Source organism: Motacilla alba, chromosome 2 (assembly GCF_015832195.1).
Source record: "Motacilla alba alba isolate MOTALB_02 chromosome 2, Motacilla_alba_V1.0_pri, whole genome shotgun sequence".
Classification (NCBI taxonomy): Eukaryota; Metazoa; Chordata; class Aves; order Passeriformes; family Motacillidae; genus Motacilla; species Motacilla alba.
In genome coordinates, this window is record NC_052017.1 from 119,615,421 (window position 1) to 119,633,232 (window position 17,812).

Below are 17,812 nucleotides of genomic sequence, written 5' to 3' on the forward strand. Positions count from 1 at the left end.
TACATCATGTCAGTGTTGAAATCCAGGAAATAATCAATTCAAGTGTGGGGAGCACTCCCACTTCAAAATGGAAGATATCCTATTTTCATCTTCCAAAAAAAATTCACAGATTTGGCCACATAAACAGCTTTTTTGAATTTTCTAATTATTGTAAAAAAAACCAAAACAGCAAATATAGACGCCAAAATTTTAAAAAAATCTCTTTCTATTGTAAGACTAAAATTGGGATAGAACTATTTGGTCACAAAAATCATTACTTTCTCTTCTCTGTTTCGAACTGGAAGGAAAAAAATCTCCTAAAATCCTTATGGAACTCAAAAAACTTGTTTCAAGTAGCTGAATGCATCATTCTCTTGTAGATGATACACAAAAAACCATTTAGTTTATGTCCATGTTTCTTAACCAAAGAAATCAGGAGTGATCATATGAAAAGAGAAAATAATCATTCTGTTATATGCATGAGTGGGAGCAGGACAAAGGTTCGACCAGTTATTACAGCAGTGGAAGGCTACTGACTTCTGCCCCTGATGGGGAGTTGTATTCATGCTTGACTGATCTCTAGTTCAAAGTAATCTACAAATACTGAGTATTTCAAATATCATACTGAGGTAGGGAGCTGTTATTCTTCCTGTTGGCTTTACAGATTGCCTGGGCAGAGAGGTCAAACAACTTGCGCAGGGTGATGGAAGGAAAAAGAGTGTTTCACTGCAGTGTTAGCTGTCAGTCCAGTGCTCAGAAATAAACTATTTTCTTATCAACCTGATATATTTGGGGAGATATCAACATATATCAAAAGAAAAAACAAACCAAAAACCAAATGAGAAAACACCTGTTGTTTAATCATCAGCCTCTAAATGAGAAAGATGTCACTTTTCTAAACATTTCTTCATGTATTTTCTCTCTTCTTATATTTGTACTTTAAATGTCTGTTTAAATACAGTGAGACTATAATATTTACATTACTGCCAGGTGTGATGTGCTAAGGGGTTATGGTAGAAGAAGAAAGGCAGTAAATGCTCCTGTGCTCCTTTTTCTTTCCATTGTTTTGACGTAGCCCATTTGCAGGAGACTGATCTATTCTTCAGCCACATTTGAGTGGAAATGCGAGAAAGCTTACATTAGTAGAGGAAGGAACACAGTGAAAGGATGCTATCCTTTAATCTAGCTTTGTGTTTAGTTGTTAAATGTCCTTGCATGTCTTCCCATCCATAGGCTTACCCTTTGAACACTCTTATCTTTTTGCACACCCGTGTATGCATTCCAGCATGGCAAAAGCTATGTCCATATTAAGTGTACAGGCAGTGAAGTGCACGTATGGAACAACATTTTCATCCAAATGATCCATAAAAAAAGTGTCAGACCTTTAGACACAATTTATCCTACTGTCAGTGAAAATAGAAAAGCAGAAATAAATCTTGCAGAGTTCATTTATACATGAGGATTGGAGCTGCCATTGCACAGTAAATCTGAGTTCATAGTGCCCAAGCTTTTGTTTCCCCTCTCCTCCTTATTGTAAAAGGAAGACTGAACACTTTTAAACTGAAGAGTGGAGGAAAAACCAAAATGGCAAGAAAGACATAACAAAAAATTACAAAGGAGAAAAGCTATGAGTCAAAAGTAGCTGTGTATGCAAAATCTGTTTCACTGGTTCCCAGGGTATGTGCAGTCAGTAATGTGTCTGCTCAACCCACATGGAGGTACTCAGATGTGAACCTTCAGCTCCCTGAGAACCTGCATGAGTGGGATATACTGCCACAGGTAAGAAAGTCCACCAGGATACCAGTGAATCTGAAGCAATTACTACTTTATTCTTTTGTCCTACGGAATCTTTCTCTGAAATGCAGATTAAACCTCAAGCATTTTGTTTGTGTCCATGCCTTCTTTTGTCCCCATAAGCTTCATTGAAGTGCAGTACAGTTTTATTAACTGATAGTCTGATTTTATGAAGTGTGCTGAGAAAGAAGATATATTTTGAACACAAATTTTGTCTATAGTTGTATCTAGATAAAAACACACATTACCTCCAACCTAAGCACTTCAGTATTTCTAATTTCATGTTTTAGTATTTCAGTATTAGTATTTAGTATTTCAGTATTTCTATTTCATGTTTTAGTTTTTATAACATCCATGTTTTTAATCATGGAAATCTTTCTAAGTGCTTAAGCAGAATGCCTTTCTGTAATTTGATGTTGGTGGGATCCTACCCACATCAGGATTTGATCAAAGCAAGTTTTACAATGTACGAAATGCATTAAGCTAAGGAGATGCTGAAACTGAAGACCAGTAAATGAAGGAAAGTCCCCAGTGCAGGTACATTTTCTAGTAGAAAGAATAGTCTGTGTTTCTTTAGGGATTAGGAAGAAGTTACTGAAAACCAACTTTGAAATTTTTCTGACCTCAATCACTACACTGTGACCACTACACTACTCACTCTTTCATGTTTTTTGTCAATTTTGGTTTGTTGGCTTTGCTTTAAAGTGCCTTAAATTTTGAGTTTTTTCAGTCTCAAGAATGTTACACTCTCCAGGATAAATTACCTTCTCTGACTTGGTTAGAATGCAGTAGGACCTTTAAAAAAGTTCACTGAAATACCTGATATTTTTCTGAAGAATTTAACATCTTGCTTCATACATCCATATTAAAACTTCTATTTTATACTATATAAGATGGGACGAACGCTGTTGTCCAAGGTAAAAGTCAAAAAGGGCAATATCTGCATTCCTGGTACCTTCCCACTGGAGTTAGAGAGCAGATTTTTCATTTAATGTACATGGAGATAAATGTCTGCTGCAAGAGTTTCTTCTGACAGACAGGAGGCAAGGCTGTTGTGAAAATTTCCCAATGGTATAAATTCCATTTCCAACCGGATGATTTGTAGCACACTCTCTAGCCCACAAGCTGACTTCTTCTTAGAGAATAAGAAGGAACTTGTTCAGGTCTACTCAAGAAGAGTAATGGCTTTAAGATGAAAGAAGATATATTGAATTAGATGTTAGGAAGACATTCATAACTGTGAGGGTGTTGAGGTACAAGAACTTGTTGCCCAGAGAAGCTGTGGATGTCCCATCTCTGGTAGAGCTCAAGGCTGGGCTGGATGGGGCATTGAGCAACTTGTTCTAGGGGACACGGCAGGGGGCTTGGAACTTTTAAGTCCCTTTAAACACAAACCACATTATAATTCAGTGATATGTTATGAGGACCCAGCATATTGATCCTACATAGAAAAATGTAGGTCAATAAAAGCTCAGAGTCTTCCTCAGCATCTGGGCTCCTTTTCTACTACTTTAATTTTTGACTATAGGCCCTAGGGTCTTAAAATATTAGACCCCAGCAGGGGTTTAGAACATAAAATTTGGGCTGAAGCACAGAAACAAATGTTTTTACATTTAGACCTTCAGTGGACTGACCCATTTTGTACTTAAATCTTCAGAGTGAAATTGAATATATATTAAACATTAAACATATAATTGCACTTCTGTCCATCTTAAAATGCATGTACTGTGCTGCAGCTGCATGGCCATAAGAATTTGCATTTTTCCTCTGGAAGGGCTTCAACAAAGAGTCCAGAGAATACTTGAATCCTAACTGCCCTCTTGTTTAGCCACTTGGCACACTCATTAAATGTGAAATACAGATTTGGATGTCTTCTGCACTAAAAAAGAGCTAAATATATGTTTCTCCCTTCCTGCATGGGTGGGCTATTAAAAAAGCTCCTAAGGAGTAGTACAGTACACACAGTACAAGTTACAAAGATACTGCTTCAAATGAAATGGGATGTGACAACAACATTTTGTAAGAAACTCGGGCTAGCAAACATGGAGAATGTCCCAAGTTCACCTCCTGGACTGGGTCAGCCACAGGAAATAGGCAAATAGATTATTAAACTGAATTTTTTAAGAACGGCTGTGTTAGAGACCAAGCTGAGCATCACAGAGCATGACAATGGGACAGCTCTTTTGTGCATGTGCATGAGCAGAAGTCCTGCCAGGCACGCACCTGAGAGAGGGATCCTGAGGATCTTTCTTGTGATCATGGAGTGTGTTTTAGTGGCTAAACCCTTTGACTCATTTGCCATCTTCTGTTTTGCCAACAGAAAATATTTAAATATTTTGTAGACTCTGCAGTACGTTTCTGTCAGAACATTTTCCTCACCCACTCAAAAAGGAATGATTTCCTGAAGTAGTTTACAATAGTCAAGAAACTCAGGAAGATGTTTCCAATTATGGCTGAAACCATCATCCTAAGCTATTACACAAAACCTCAGGCCTCTGTGGCAACACTGGGATTAGGGTTTAGTTGCTTTTATTGTAGAAGTTTGAAAAGTCTTTCTTAAAGCTTTTATTGCCTTATAAAACAGAATCCTTGCTGTACTACAGAACTTCAATTTTAAAATGTTTTAAAATTGAATCTATTGAAATGTCTAGCCTACTATTCAGCAAAAAGAAAGAACATTATTGACCACTTAGAAATTTAACGCTTACCACAAGAAACAACAATATCCTAAAGGCACAAAAATATGATTTTAAGGGACAGTTATGAGCTTAATGGGCTTTTTTTCCTCTACTGTATAAGAGGTAACTAGTGTCTGAACCTCTGCATACAGAACATAAAAATAAGTTTATTAGAAATAATCTTTGCTTTGCTCAGTGGCAAAACATATTTATTCTGGAAATAAATAGGATCCTAGAATCATGGATCAAGAAATGGCAAGGACTGATTTTCAAGATCATGAATATAATGAATTTATGTCCTATTGGCCTCAGTGAAAGATGACAATACTATCATTTTCTGACTATTAACTTTTCTTTAATAAGGAAAGATGTGATAGGGAGATGCTGTATTTAATTTTCTCTTTCACTTCATTACTGAAGAGTGTTTTATGGCAATTGCCATTGAACCAAAGAAGATGCGCCATAAAAATGTCTGGTCTTAATACGAAAATCTGAAGAGATGTTGTCTTTTACTTAACTAGGATTTTCACATGGTTGGTTTCCTCTCAGTTCTCATAGTGTGATGCAGCAGTGTTAGGATGGGGCATGATGAGCAAAGTATCTGACTGATGGTTCTTTCATTCATACTGGCTTTGTAGCTTTAAATATCCTACCAGTATACTCAGTCTGGACTATGAGCCATGAGGCAATGTTTTATTTTATCTGTCTTTTGCAGTGCATCCAGCACCTAGCTGCATTTCATTCAGTGTTTTGAAATAATTTTTAAATGTTCTTATGGTTTTCTTCTTTCTCATCTTTTTTTTTTATTTACTCTAATATAACTTTAATATTGTTAATGAGGCAAAAATGCAAAATGCTGATAAAATCTTTAGAAGAATTAACCTCCTAGTTCAAATCCCTTCTCTGCATCTGTCTTTGGATCAGTCTTCATACACCCTGTCTAGATATTAACTGGATACCTCTTTAAAATATTAATGGAAGATATATATAGAAAGTAAGGTGAAAAATAATTCAGGGTCAATTTTCATACATGTTCAAAAGCTGAAGAAACTCAGAAGTGCAACTTTCTGCATTTAGTCCTGTAGTGCCTCCAAAGTGCTCTAAAATATCTCCATACACATTCGCTGTTCATGTTGTATTCACTTTGGTGTTAAATTTGCTGCCAACTAAATTCTTTTTCCTAGTAGTTTGTAAACACATCTGTCCAGCACAAAAAGGAAACCACCAGCAGTTCATTTCACATATTTCTAACAAATGTTCAGGAAAATGTGACTTGCATTCACTATTGATCTTGCCGGCACTTGGATGAAATTCCTTTTGGCAGTGAGGAGGATCCTCTGCTTCTTACTAAAAAGAAAAAAAAAAGAGAATTTCAATATTGACATCATTGTTGTTTACTAATTTCAGAGAACCGTAAAAATAAAACTGCAGGTATTTCTAATATTATTATTTAACAATGTTTATTGATTTTTAAAACTATTATACAGCCCAAATTACAAATTATGTAAATGTTTGGTATAGATGGCATTTCCCTGTTTCATGCTCATGCTGAAAGCATGCTCATTCATACATCAGTAGGATTTTTATGCTAATAAATGTGATACATTTGCCAAAGACAGAAATGACTACATATAAATATTGAATTTTTTTCTATCCTTGATGGGGTTTTCCTGTTACTCTGCTTTTCTTTTATTATTCCAGACTCTGGTGGTAAGAAATAAGCAATACATTTTTGATATAGTTTTGGGACAATACTTAAAGAAAGGCATTAATTTTATTAAGTTTTTAAAATTAATATTATTTTCCAGGACACAAACTCATCAATATACTTATATTATATACATAAGACTACAAATAAATTAGACTTCCCAAATACCAATCTATGCAGATTTAATTACTTTCAAGACTGCTTTTGTCTAAAGCAGTGCATTAACTTCTAAATTAGAGTTAGCCTGTTTGGAATGAGCTGAGAGAGTAGATTTAGACATGCTACATGGGACAAGAAAGAGAAAGACAAAATCATACAGACCCGTGAAATACAATCTTTTTACTTTCTTCTTTTTTTTTAAATATTGTATGTAAACTAAAAAGAAGGAATGTACAATCTGTTTGGCTTTGCAGAAATCCTTTAATCAAAGTTCACTAAAACATGCATTCAGTGTATTCAAATGAATTTTGCCTATCAATTTTCAGGGCTCAATACACTGAACAGTCAAACCACACCTCTGCACTGAAGGTACGCTTTAATTAAATAAAAATATGTGTTTGGTTTAATATCTCAAAAGGCCTGGAGAAGTGGGTTGAGACAGGCTGTACAATGTTTAGAAAGGCTGTCAGAGATGGGATGCTTTTGCTGCTCCTTCTTGGAGTGGCACCACTCACAGGTAATTACTAATGAACTGGAGCATGAGAATGTTCCTTTCTCACAGATGTTTTTAGCATCTCTGCTCTTTTCCCATCTCCCTTTAGCATTCCTTCTTCTGTAGACTCAAGCACTCCTATCACGAGCCATCCTTCCTAGCATCAGTACTTTGAACAATTAATTCTCAGACTTTTGGCAAAACTCACACTTCCTAAAGACTGTTTTAAGACTTCACCCAGGATGATTTTATTCCTGTTCAACAGGAATAAAACATACATTTCAATATTCAATATTTCAACAAGGGGATAATGTTTTCTGAATGTTTTCCTTGTGACCACAGTTTGATCCCTGGAATTGCCATCTGCTCAAAACTGTCAACCACAGGTTACATGAAATATCCTGTTTCAGCAAGTTGTGCATAATCAGGAACAAGTCCTCCATGTCCCTTTAAACAAAACCCCTATAACTTTAATTTGAAGCATTCAGACTTTACTAAAAAGTTAAAATTAGTTAAATATAAGGCAAGTTGTATAATGCTGCTGGGCAGTTTGAATAGATCACTGCAGATGTATCATTCTTATAGTGATTTATGTTATAATATGTTAATTATTCCCATCCAACCTTAGTTAACCATCAAAAAAATTGCAAGCAATATATTAACACAACAATGTACTTGTATATCTCTTCTCCTTAGAAGTAAAGTAGCACTTTCTGACTTGAATAAGTACTGTGAGAGTTACTTTTCCTTCTGTCAAAGAAACAAGAGTTTTCTCTGATGTCTTCATAGTTTTGCATCATCTAGTTTGATATGAGGCCACTCCTTCCTTCCCATCCAACCTGGATGCTGCTGCAGAGGAGTTCATCTGTTCCTGGTGAATGGGAAAGAGCCAAGAGGGTGGATGCAGTCTCCAATGCTGGCAGGGAGTGCAGGATGGGAGCCAAGAAGGCTGGCAGGATGCTGTGGAAGGACACCATGCCCTGCACAGAGGTGACTGGATGTGGGATGCTTGCAACTCTAGCCTAAGAAGGGAAAAAGAAGACTGTGATTAGTAAAGATAGAGAATTCTAATATTTTTCTGCAGAAAGAAATTGTTTTAAAACAATATTTTACAGGGTATAAAAATAAAATTAGTTTAGAAAATCCTGGATTTTAAGGGTCCTAGTCAGCTCAGGGCACCAAGGGCCTTACATACAGTCCAGGGGCGTAGGGCAGCTTGTGGGACAGACTGACACATGCCAGCTCTGGAGTTCCCACCACCAATACCAGTTTCATGGCAAGGCTGTCCACAGCCAGCAGTTAAGCTGAATATTTTCTTGAGATGTTTCCCTGATGATCAACTATTGGTTTTCCTGATATATATATATATATATATATATATATATATATATATATATATGTTTTTTTCACTGGATATTTTTTGCTAATTTTATTGTTGCTTTCAAAGTGACAGTACATGCTCAGTAAATCTGTGGGGTTTGGGTCTTCAGCTTTTCAACCATCATGTCATGGGTAAATGAATGGGATACAGGGAAACTAGAGCCTTCCATCCCTTAGTCAGATCTTCTCCATATTTCTCTTCAGGGTGCCTCCATGCACATTCATTTTTCCAAGATAAAAAAGCATCTAAGGTTTGTAGTACTGCATTGAACTGCACTGAGAGATTACTGAGGGACTTGGAACAATCCAAACAAACAGCTCTGGCTTTAAATGGCCCGTGTAGGAGTGTAGGACAGACCCCAGGTAGTTCTGAATACTACCTACAGAAACAGCTCAAAATGTCTCAGTTCAGGTCTCATTACAGTGATCTGTTAAATTGTGTGCCTTCCTTGTCAAACACAGAGGTTTTGCAAAGAACTGGTAACTGAAATCAAAGGTTATTTGACAGTAATCAGAGTTATATATGCTCCATGTGTGATTCGTTCTTAGTGGAATATGAAATGATGGTAATATAGGCTGGTTATTTTATTTTAGTGTAAAATATTTTGTATTGTAGAAAAGAGCAGTACTGGGTGTACTACAGGAAAAGACATAGAGATTTGAATGCATCCCATTAGATTTTATATTTTCAGTTAAGATATATCAATTGAAAATTTAGTAATCCTAAACACTGCCAGCAGAGGAAAAAAAGAAATCTAGTTCATGTCAGATTTTTATGATAAAAGTTTTGAATGAATGTTCAGATAACAAAGTTTTTTTCTAAAATACTTAGAATTGAAATGATGGACACCTCAAACTGCCAAGAAGAACGCTGTTTTGTACCAGCGCACTGGTGCAACCTTCCTTTCTACATAAAAACTTTATGCAATTCACTCTCCTGGATTCTTGCTGAAAGACATTCTTTTTTTCTGGTATGATACAGAAATGCTTTGTGTCCAGTGTCCATGTCACCATGTGGAGGGGTCAGCAGTTCCCTTCCTGCTCAGGAGGCACTCTGGGTACTCCTCACCCCCGATGACTGTGAAACTTCTCTTTTCCTGGCATGGGCAGCCCCACCTGTGCAATGCCTGGCTGTTTGCAAGCAGCAATAGTCAGGTAGAAAAAAAAGTAGAGGCAGGCAAAAATTCTTAAAGTACCACAAAGAACAACAAAGTTGGTTCTCAAAACAGAACCACAATTTATCCTTCAGAATGAAAATATTTGTTACCAAAATAAATGTCTTGCAAAAAAAACCCCCGAATCCTCCACAGATATATAACCAAAAAATCTTTGCTTACATTTTTTAGCAGAAAGCACAGGGACGTTTGATCTTTTCCAAAACTCTCCCAGCTCCTTAACTCATTGCCCCCTTGTCACATCATGGTTACTCCCACATGCCCAGCTGAAATACAACAGTCCAGGACTCCATTATTCCAACATCCCTAGCACAGTGCACAGTATTTCACTTGACTTGTTGTCCTTGAGAAAGACAGTAGGAAGCTAACATTTTTTTCAAAACCAAGCTTATGCTTTGCATATTTCTTTCCAAAATTCAAATTTCCACACTTTATAAAATTCTAAACTTTATCCTCTATTTTATTTTCTGACTTTTGCCAGTATTACATCTATAAGCACAACAAAGTGCAGTTCCTAATATTTGTTTTCTGAGCTTTGCTACCTTTGGTGGTGTTTGATCACCTAGCTCTGGGACAAAAAAGTTCCTATAGTTTATAGTGGTTATCTTATCTGGGCTTGCCAGGTCTATGATGACATTATCTGTACCACCTCTGCCCTCCTCTGAAGGATGCATTGTGTTCACCACCTCCATTGAGCAATTTTCTATTGTACTGGATAATCACCTTTCATAAAAATATATTGATTTGTATTTACTGCCTTTTAGCTACTAGTTATTTCTTAATTGCTCTACATATGAAGAAGGTTTAGCTATTTCAGGCAGTTGAACTTATACAGACTGGTAAGGAAATTCCTCTTAAACAGGTATGCAATAGCAAATGGTGGGTCTACATATGAGGACAAATTATTGCAATCACTTTCTCAGGTTTTATCCTACTGGAGCCACCAACATTTTAGATTTAAGTTCCTCCCCCTCTCCTGTTTATTCTTATAATTTATACACGTGTATATGTGATATACTGAATGTAAGAAATATACTGTGCACTCAAATATAGACATGGCACTTAAATATGAATTTAAGTGAAATTCAGTCAACAATTTCATGTTTCAGAAAGACTCTAGAAAGTTGATCCTTTGAAGCTTGCTGACAATATCATGATGCTGTGGTAATCAAGCCCCTTTGTGAAAAGATTCATTCTGAAACTATGCAGTTTGTCTATTTAGTATTCCCAAGACAGTTTCACAGCCCTCCTTGGAGAGCCATATATTTTCTAAATTAGTATGAATGAATATAAAATATAGAGTTTTCTCATTTTATCTATCTTGGCAGTGTGCCATTTGGATTGACTTCAAATGTTAAAGAATTCATTAGTCTGTTTATTTTGTAATGTAGGAAGGTTGTGCTTTTCTCTAATGGACAAAAAAAAAAAGAAAGCAGGATTCCCTTCTTCTAGTCATTTATACCCTTGTTAATTTAAGAAGTCAACAAAGGTTCAGTTCATTTAACAAATTTGTTCAAGTACAAGCATGAAAGGATCTTTCACATTTTAATATGTAATTAAGCCACTGTGTTTTACTGAGTACAGATGTAATAAGCAGAACCAAGTTTTATACATTACCTAAAAATAACTGAAACACTGATTTTTACAAGTCTCATGCCTCAGGGTAGGTATGAGATTTTAGTCTGTGACAATATTTAATACTAGGAAATTTTTAATGCATAAATAATTACAAGTTTTCCTGTCACTGGACCTAAGAAATAGAAAAAAAGAAGGAGTGTGGAGGAAATGCCATCTAAAAACCAGGTTCCAAGTCTGAAAAAACATACTTCTGAAGAGAGATTCCATTCAGAAGAAAACTATAAAGCTTCATGCATTTTATTTTAATTTCTCTCAAAATTAGGCATGCTCTGCAAGACCTTTAAGGACACACAAGCACTTTATGCTTCATTAAAGTAATCTGCTCCCCTCCTTCACAGAGAAGTCCCCAACACACAGCTACCTGAATTGCACTCTAAGTCTGGCACCATTGCAACCACAGATTATCACAGGTAGAGCCACAGTCCTCCATCTCAAAAATTATTTGTTTATTCTATGTTCTGATTAGGCCAGAATTTTTATTTAGGCAGAAATTTGCTATTACTCTCTCAATTTTTTTCCAAACAGTAGCAAAAAACTAAGGATTATATTTTTAGTCATCCAGATGATGGCAGTATTTTCACAATTTAGTTACACAGTAGGAAAATATTGTTGAATAACAGAGATTTCCTGGTCAAAGCTCAGGGGTGTTGTCTTTCTTTTTCTCTAGCCTTCAATTAATCCTGCATCATCCATTCCTGTCCTTGTACTTCTTTACTTAACAAAAAGAGCTTTACTTGAAATCTTGCTGCTGTTCCCCAGGCAACTCTGAAGTAGTTTCTGCACCATGTCACCTCACTAATGTCACTTTTCAAACCAAATATTTCAGAGCAAATAATGGCTGGCTGTGCACAGATGTGTGGGAAGAGGAAAGGTGACAGGGGACTGTCTTGCCAGCTCCCAGCCATTACCCTGTCCCTGGGGAAGCTCAGCAAGTGCAGAGGGAGATAGGATGTCTGAGGTATGGATGAGTCCTGCCCTGCAGCGCTGAAGACACTGAGGTGATTAAAATATCCTCTTTCCTCTGCTGAGGACTTTAGTTGTCTGTGCCACAGGACCCGGGATCAGCCAAGGGAGAAAAAGCCTCTGTTGGTCCTTCCCCACGTATTTTGGGAACTGCATCTAAGGAGAGTGCTCATACTCTTGCTCTTGCCCCAGGTGTCCTGCCACCCTCCCAGTGTCCTGCCAGCCTGGCCATCCTGTACCCCCAGGTCACCCCCTGCTGCAGGCAGCCCCCTCCAGCCTCCTCTGGATCTGCTCTCATGATGAGGAAGCTCAGGATGAGCTGACATCAGAGTCCAGTCCAAGTGAGCTCTGGAAGCAGGCACTCATCCACCCCGTCTCCCCATGGGCTCAGAGCAGGGGACCTCCCTGCAACCCACTCGGGTGAGGGCAGGTCCTTTATCAACAACTTCAGGAGACAGAGAAGCTCTCAGAGGATGGACAGGGACCCAGCTTCCTCTCACCATCACTGCCAGATGGGTGTCCTGCTTGCAAAGCACAGTGAGCCTTGAGCTCTGTGCTCCCTTCTGGATGGGCAGTGGCTTCCTTGTCCTCTACTCCTTACCAGCCCTATCCCTCTGCTAGGTGCCAAAGGAACACACCAAAAAGCTGGAAACAGCTATTAGCCACACGTTGAGAATGGAAATGGATGGACATTGCCTTGGATGGACAAATTTTGCAGGAGTTGGGGAAGAGAGGGGAAAGCAGGAGATGAAAGCCTGAAACCTCATTAGTAGCCAGGGTACATTATCACTTGGAATCAGGGAAAACTGATGGAGCCACAAAAGGTGCTGCCTTTTCAGCTGCTGTGATAGCACTAGGTATGTTCCTCTCTTTGAGATCAGTAACCTTTACACAGGCTGGAATCCCCTGGATTTTCTCATGTGTCTGAGGCAACAGGCCCTTTGCATGAAGTTCAAAGCTGAATCCAGCTGTATATGATGATTATTGTCTTCTGTCATGCTACTCCATTACTAATTTATACATGTTAACTAAAATAATAGAATAATAATTCACAGCATCACATGAACATATATATTTGCATCTCTCCCGACTTCAGCAAGGGTAGAGTTAATATTTCTTCTCAGTAGCTGTTACAGTGCTGTGTTTTAGATTTAGAATTAGAATGGTGCTGATGGCACACTGTTGTTTTGGTTTTTTACTAAGCTGTCTTTGACCTAAGTCAAGGACTTTTTTTTCCTCTTGTTTCACACTGTACCAGTGAGGAGGTGCACAAAAAAATTGGGAGGAAACACAGCTGGGAGACAGGTGACCTGAGGAGACCAAATGAAGAGAATGTCATGCCAAGTATATAAACTGGGGGGAGTTATCTGAAAGAGGGGCTGATCCCGTTTTGGGAAGGGAAGTCTGGCATTGGTCAGTGGGTGGTGAGCAATTTCATTGTGCATCACTTGTTTTATCCCTTTTTATTATCATTAGCATTAATATTATATACCATTATCATTAAATTTTACTTTATTTTCAATTATTAAACTGTTCTTACCTCAACATACAAGTTTTACTTTGATTTTCCCCCCATTCCATCAGGGTAAGGGGAAGAGAGGTGGAATTGAGTGGGCAGCTGTGTGGTGTTTCATCTCCAACTGGGCATAAAACCACAAAAGCACATCACAGAGATTTCCTGTTGCATGATGACAGCTTGCTATAGGGAAGGAATTTTACTAGCAGCATAGTGCAAATTTCCTATTACAAAATTCCTATTACAAATTTCCTTTCCATGAAGCACATGGTATTACCTATGGCCAGAGGCAGCATATTTGACTAGTAAACAGTGACACAGCATTTCCCCTATCTCTACCCCTGAGCTAGGGCTCTCTGACAGTCTAGAGAGGCTCAAGTCACTTTTCTCATCCACTTGCTACTGGCCAGTCGTGTCTGTGACTTATTTAATTGGTTCATGAAGCCACCCCTGCATAGCAGCCCATTCTCCACCACCCAGTTACATCAGAGCTAAACCTGCTTTTTATCTGGTACCATGACAGAAGGCTTAAAATTATTCAACACATTTCTTCCCTGACTGGACTACAATTTCATATATGTTTCTCAATCTAATCACTATCCATAGATCCTGGATTCAAACTTTACGCTCATGTTAAAATCTCTCAACCGCAATGTGTTGCAAATATTTTAGATTCATTTAAACCAACATTTAATTGTAATGAGCATTACCAAAGTTACAGCTAATCCTTTTTAAATGAGGACTCTAACAATTATTTAAACAATTGCCTTAAAGAAAAGCCTCCACTAAATTAACTTCTGACTATTTTTGGTTAGTTTGGGTTTTTTTTAATGAGTAAAAAGATGTCATAAAGAATGTACCTTGCTGTTGTTCATTACTGAGAGTCTTTCATTAAGGTGATATAGCCACATCTTGTACTCTTCCATAAGAAGGCTGCAGCCTTCTTTTTAGCAGGGTGGAGATGAAGCTTTGTGGCACTGTTAGTGTTACAAAAGGTGGGACAGGAGCTCTGTCACAGCTTGGCACAGGATTGTGTCCAGGTAGCTCTTGAATATCTCCAGTGAGGGAGCCTCTGTGGGCAGCCTGTTCCAGTGAATGGTCACCCACACAGTAAAGAAATTCTTCATCATGTTTGGATGAAATATCTTTCTTTTCATTTTCCAAGTAAAAAATCTCCAATGTTAAGACAACTTTTCTACATTCAAAACTATCTCTAGCACATTCAATTTTAAAACAATGCTCAAATATGCTATACACAGACTGAGATGTAAATGGCCTTTGTTGCCATGACTGTGGCTCACTTGAGAATTCACTTCATGTCATGTTCTAGACAGGACCACTGAAATGCAGGCAGGTAATATTGAGCCAGAGGGCATGACAATTAGGAGATTTGTAGTTCATCTCTGCTAGGACACAATCAGAAGACTCTTTAAAAGATGCTTGATAAGTGCCGTGAATAAGTGGAGATACTCCAAAAAAAGAAGCAAGGACTAAGCAGATGAGATGCTAAAGACTCAAGTTTAATGAGTGTTTACAGCTGACCTTATACAGTAAGTACACAGAATTCTAATCACTTATGCATCTAAAGAGTGGTTTGTTGGTTTTTCCATATGCTGTATTTACAATGCTCATAACTATGTTGCTGAGTAATGTTAGGGTTCTGTGCCAGAATCAACAGCAGGCTTCTTTTTCATCTGCTGCCAGCTAAATGCTCAGAACAGTTTATCATCCATAAATAATTATGTGATGTATGTAAGAATTTGTTAACTATCAGTCAATATTTTTTTCCTTTATGCATTGTGGACATGTTCTTTATCTGTTTGGTAATCTTTAGTTAATACTGCTGGTTTCTTTTCTTTCATCTATTTCCAAAAAAAAGATTACCACAAACAAGCTTACGGTGCTCTTACAAGATCTATGGCCGTGAAAATTAGTGTTGCAACATCATCTTCTTTTCTTGTTCCTGAATTTATAGTTCTAAGTTATTTCAAATCATAAAAGCATCATTGTGGTTATATATACTTGTCTAGAAGAATAGAAACTTCTGAGATTTTCCAGTGTTCAAGTATTCAACAAAACAGATGTGCTTATTACAAATAACTTTAATAGAAATCATCAGCAAAGAAACGAGTGGGAATGGAAACAGGAAAACATGCAATGGTCTTTCAAGCTTTTAAATCTATTGGGGAGATCTTACCAAGTACATACCAAAAAAATCTGAGGCTGCAGGCGCAGGCACATGACTTAGTTTTATCCTGTTGTCCAGTGCACGTTGCAGAGAGAAAAAGGTCTGCTGGAGCCTGGTGACTGGAGCAGCTTCCCAGAACAAGTAACACTAACAGCATAGACCCCTTTTGTGCCCTCTGCTGCTGCAACATGCAGGGGTGCCAACACGAACACCGTGTGCCACCGATGTGCAGCCTCTGAGTGCTGCTTTCAGAAGCATGGCCATGAGACCTCACAGTGACAGCTAAACCAGACCTGGCTTAGCTAACCCACACACACGCCTGTCAGTTAGATGTTTATTAGAAATTTAAAATTCATTCAGTTATCTCTCATTTGGTATATAATTGACTAGCTGAGCTGACAAAACAACCCCAAAAAATGCTCTCCTTGAAATCAAAAGTAATGAAATACTCCACTAAGGTCAACTGAAGAAAATGAGGAGGAAGAATTAAGTTGTTCTGACAGTAATAAATGATTACATCTATTACTGACATTTGCTAATCAGACGGTGTTTTTTCTTTCTTCCTTTCCTCCGAGAAATGCATTACTTTAAAAACAGCAGGAAAAAGGAAGAATAGAGCAAAATCATATCTGTAATTTAAACTAATTTCTAAATCAAAACAGATGGCAATAGAGACTGTGGAAGAGCTGACTCATCAGCTGAGCTGTATTGAAAGAGAAAAAACAGCAGAGATCATCAGATTATCTCTCTCAAGAAACTGTGCATCTGTCTGGAAGAATATTTGCAATATGAAAAACCTGCCTTGCCCCTACAAAAAAGGCATTTGTTCTCCTGATAGAGATCATGCATTGCAAATTTTAACTTTTATTTATATATTAGGTCTTAAAACCAAACAAAGACATTCTAAAATTAAGAAGAGGGTGAAATAAAACCACCTGTTTTAATAACTTAGCCAAAAGGATATGCCTTGGCTTTCATGGAGAGAACTTCAAAGATGATCCAATCATTACTACATTTGGTAATAATATCTATATTTAATAGTTGTTTTTACTACAGGTATAAATAATCACCAAAGCATATTTTTTTGTAAAACGCATTTAAATCATTGCAAGCTTGATTCATCTTGGAGAATTCTTTTTGATTATTCAGTATCATTTGCAGCTTCCTCACGGCGACTCATTTCTTTACAGTAATTCTTTAACTGGCATTTTCAGTCATGCTTTATATTTCAGGTGAAGTTTTTTCTTTTTTTAGCTATACACATGGAAATACCTAGAACTATGTGACTGGCTAGCTTTTAGGAGAGTTCATGGCTAATTCTGACAGAGTGATTGCAACACTGGAGTATAGGCTTGGTTTTCCATTGGGCTTTGTGTTCTAGAGTCATTACTGTCATGAAAGAAGTAAAGTTTGCGGTTTTTCCTGCTTAACATAAATGACTATGTTCTCTCCTGGGAAGTGAAAAACTGTCCTGTGCCTGGGTAATACCTGATGTGGTGGTTTTTAGGGCAGTTAGGACTTGGTGAAGGGAAGGAGAGATCTTGACTCCATTTCAGAAGGCTGGTTTATTATATTATGATATATATTACATTTAAAAAAGACCACACTATAACTATACTACAAAGAACAGAGAGAAAGATTCATCAGAAGGTGAGACAGGAATAGAAAGGAATGAATAATAAAGTTCTGTGACTCCCAGAGAGTCCAAGAGCTGCTTTCTTGATTGGTCACTAAGTAGAAACATCTCACTTTGACCAATCAAGAAAGCACCTGCTGCATTCCACAGTAGCAGATAACAAATTGTTTACATTTGAAGCTGAGGCCCTCTCAGCTTCTCAAGAGAAGAAAATCCTAGCAAAGGGATTTTCATAAAATATCATAACTACAAATACCTTCTTTTTTTTTTTTTGAATTCTTGAGAAATACTACAGAACAGCCTCACAACAGCAAGTCTCTGGAGTTACACCTGGTTTCAAAGTAAGTTTTTCATCTTTAATGAAAAGAAGAAGTCATGTTTCAGCAATCTGATAAACTTACACAGTGAAATCACTGGCCAGGTAAAGGAGTAGACTGCATCTGATGTTGTCTCCCTAGACTTCAGGAAGACCTGTGTCACTGTCTCCCATAAAATCATCATCATA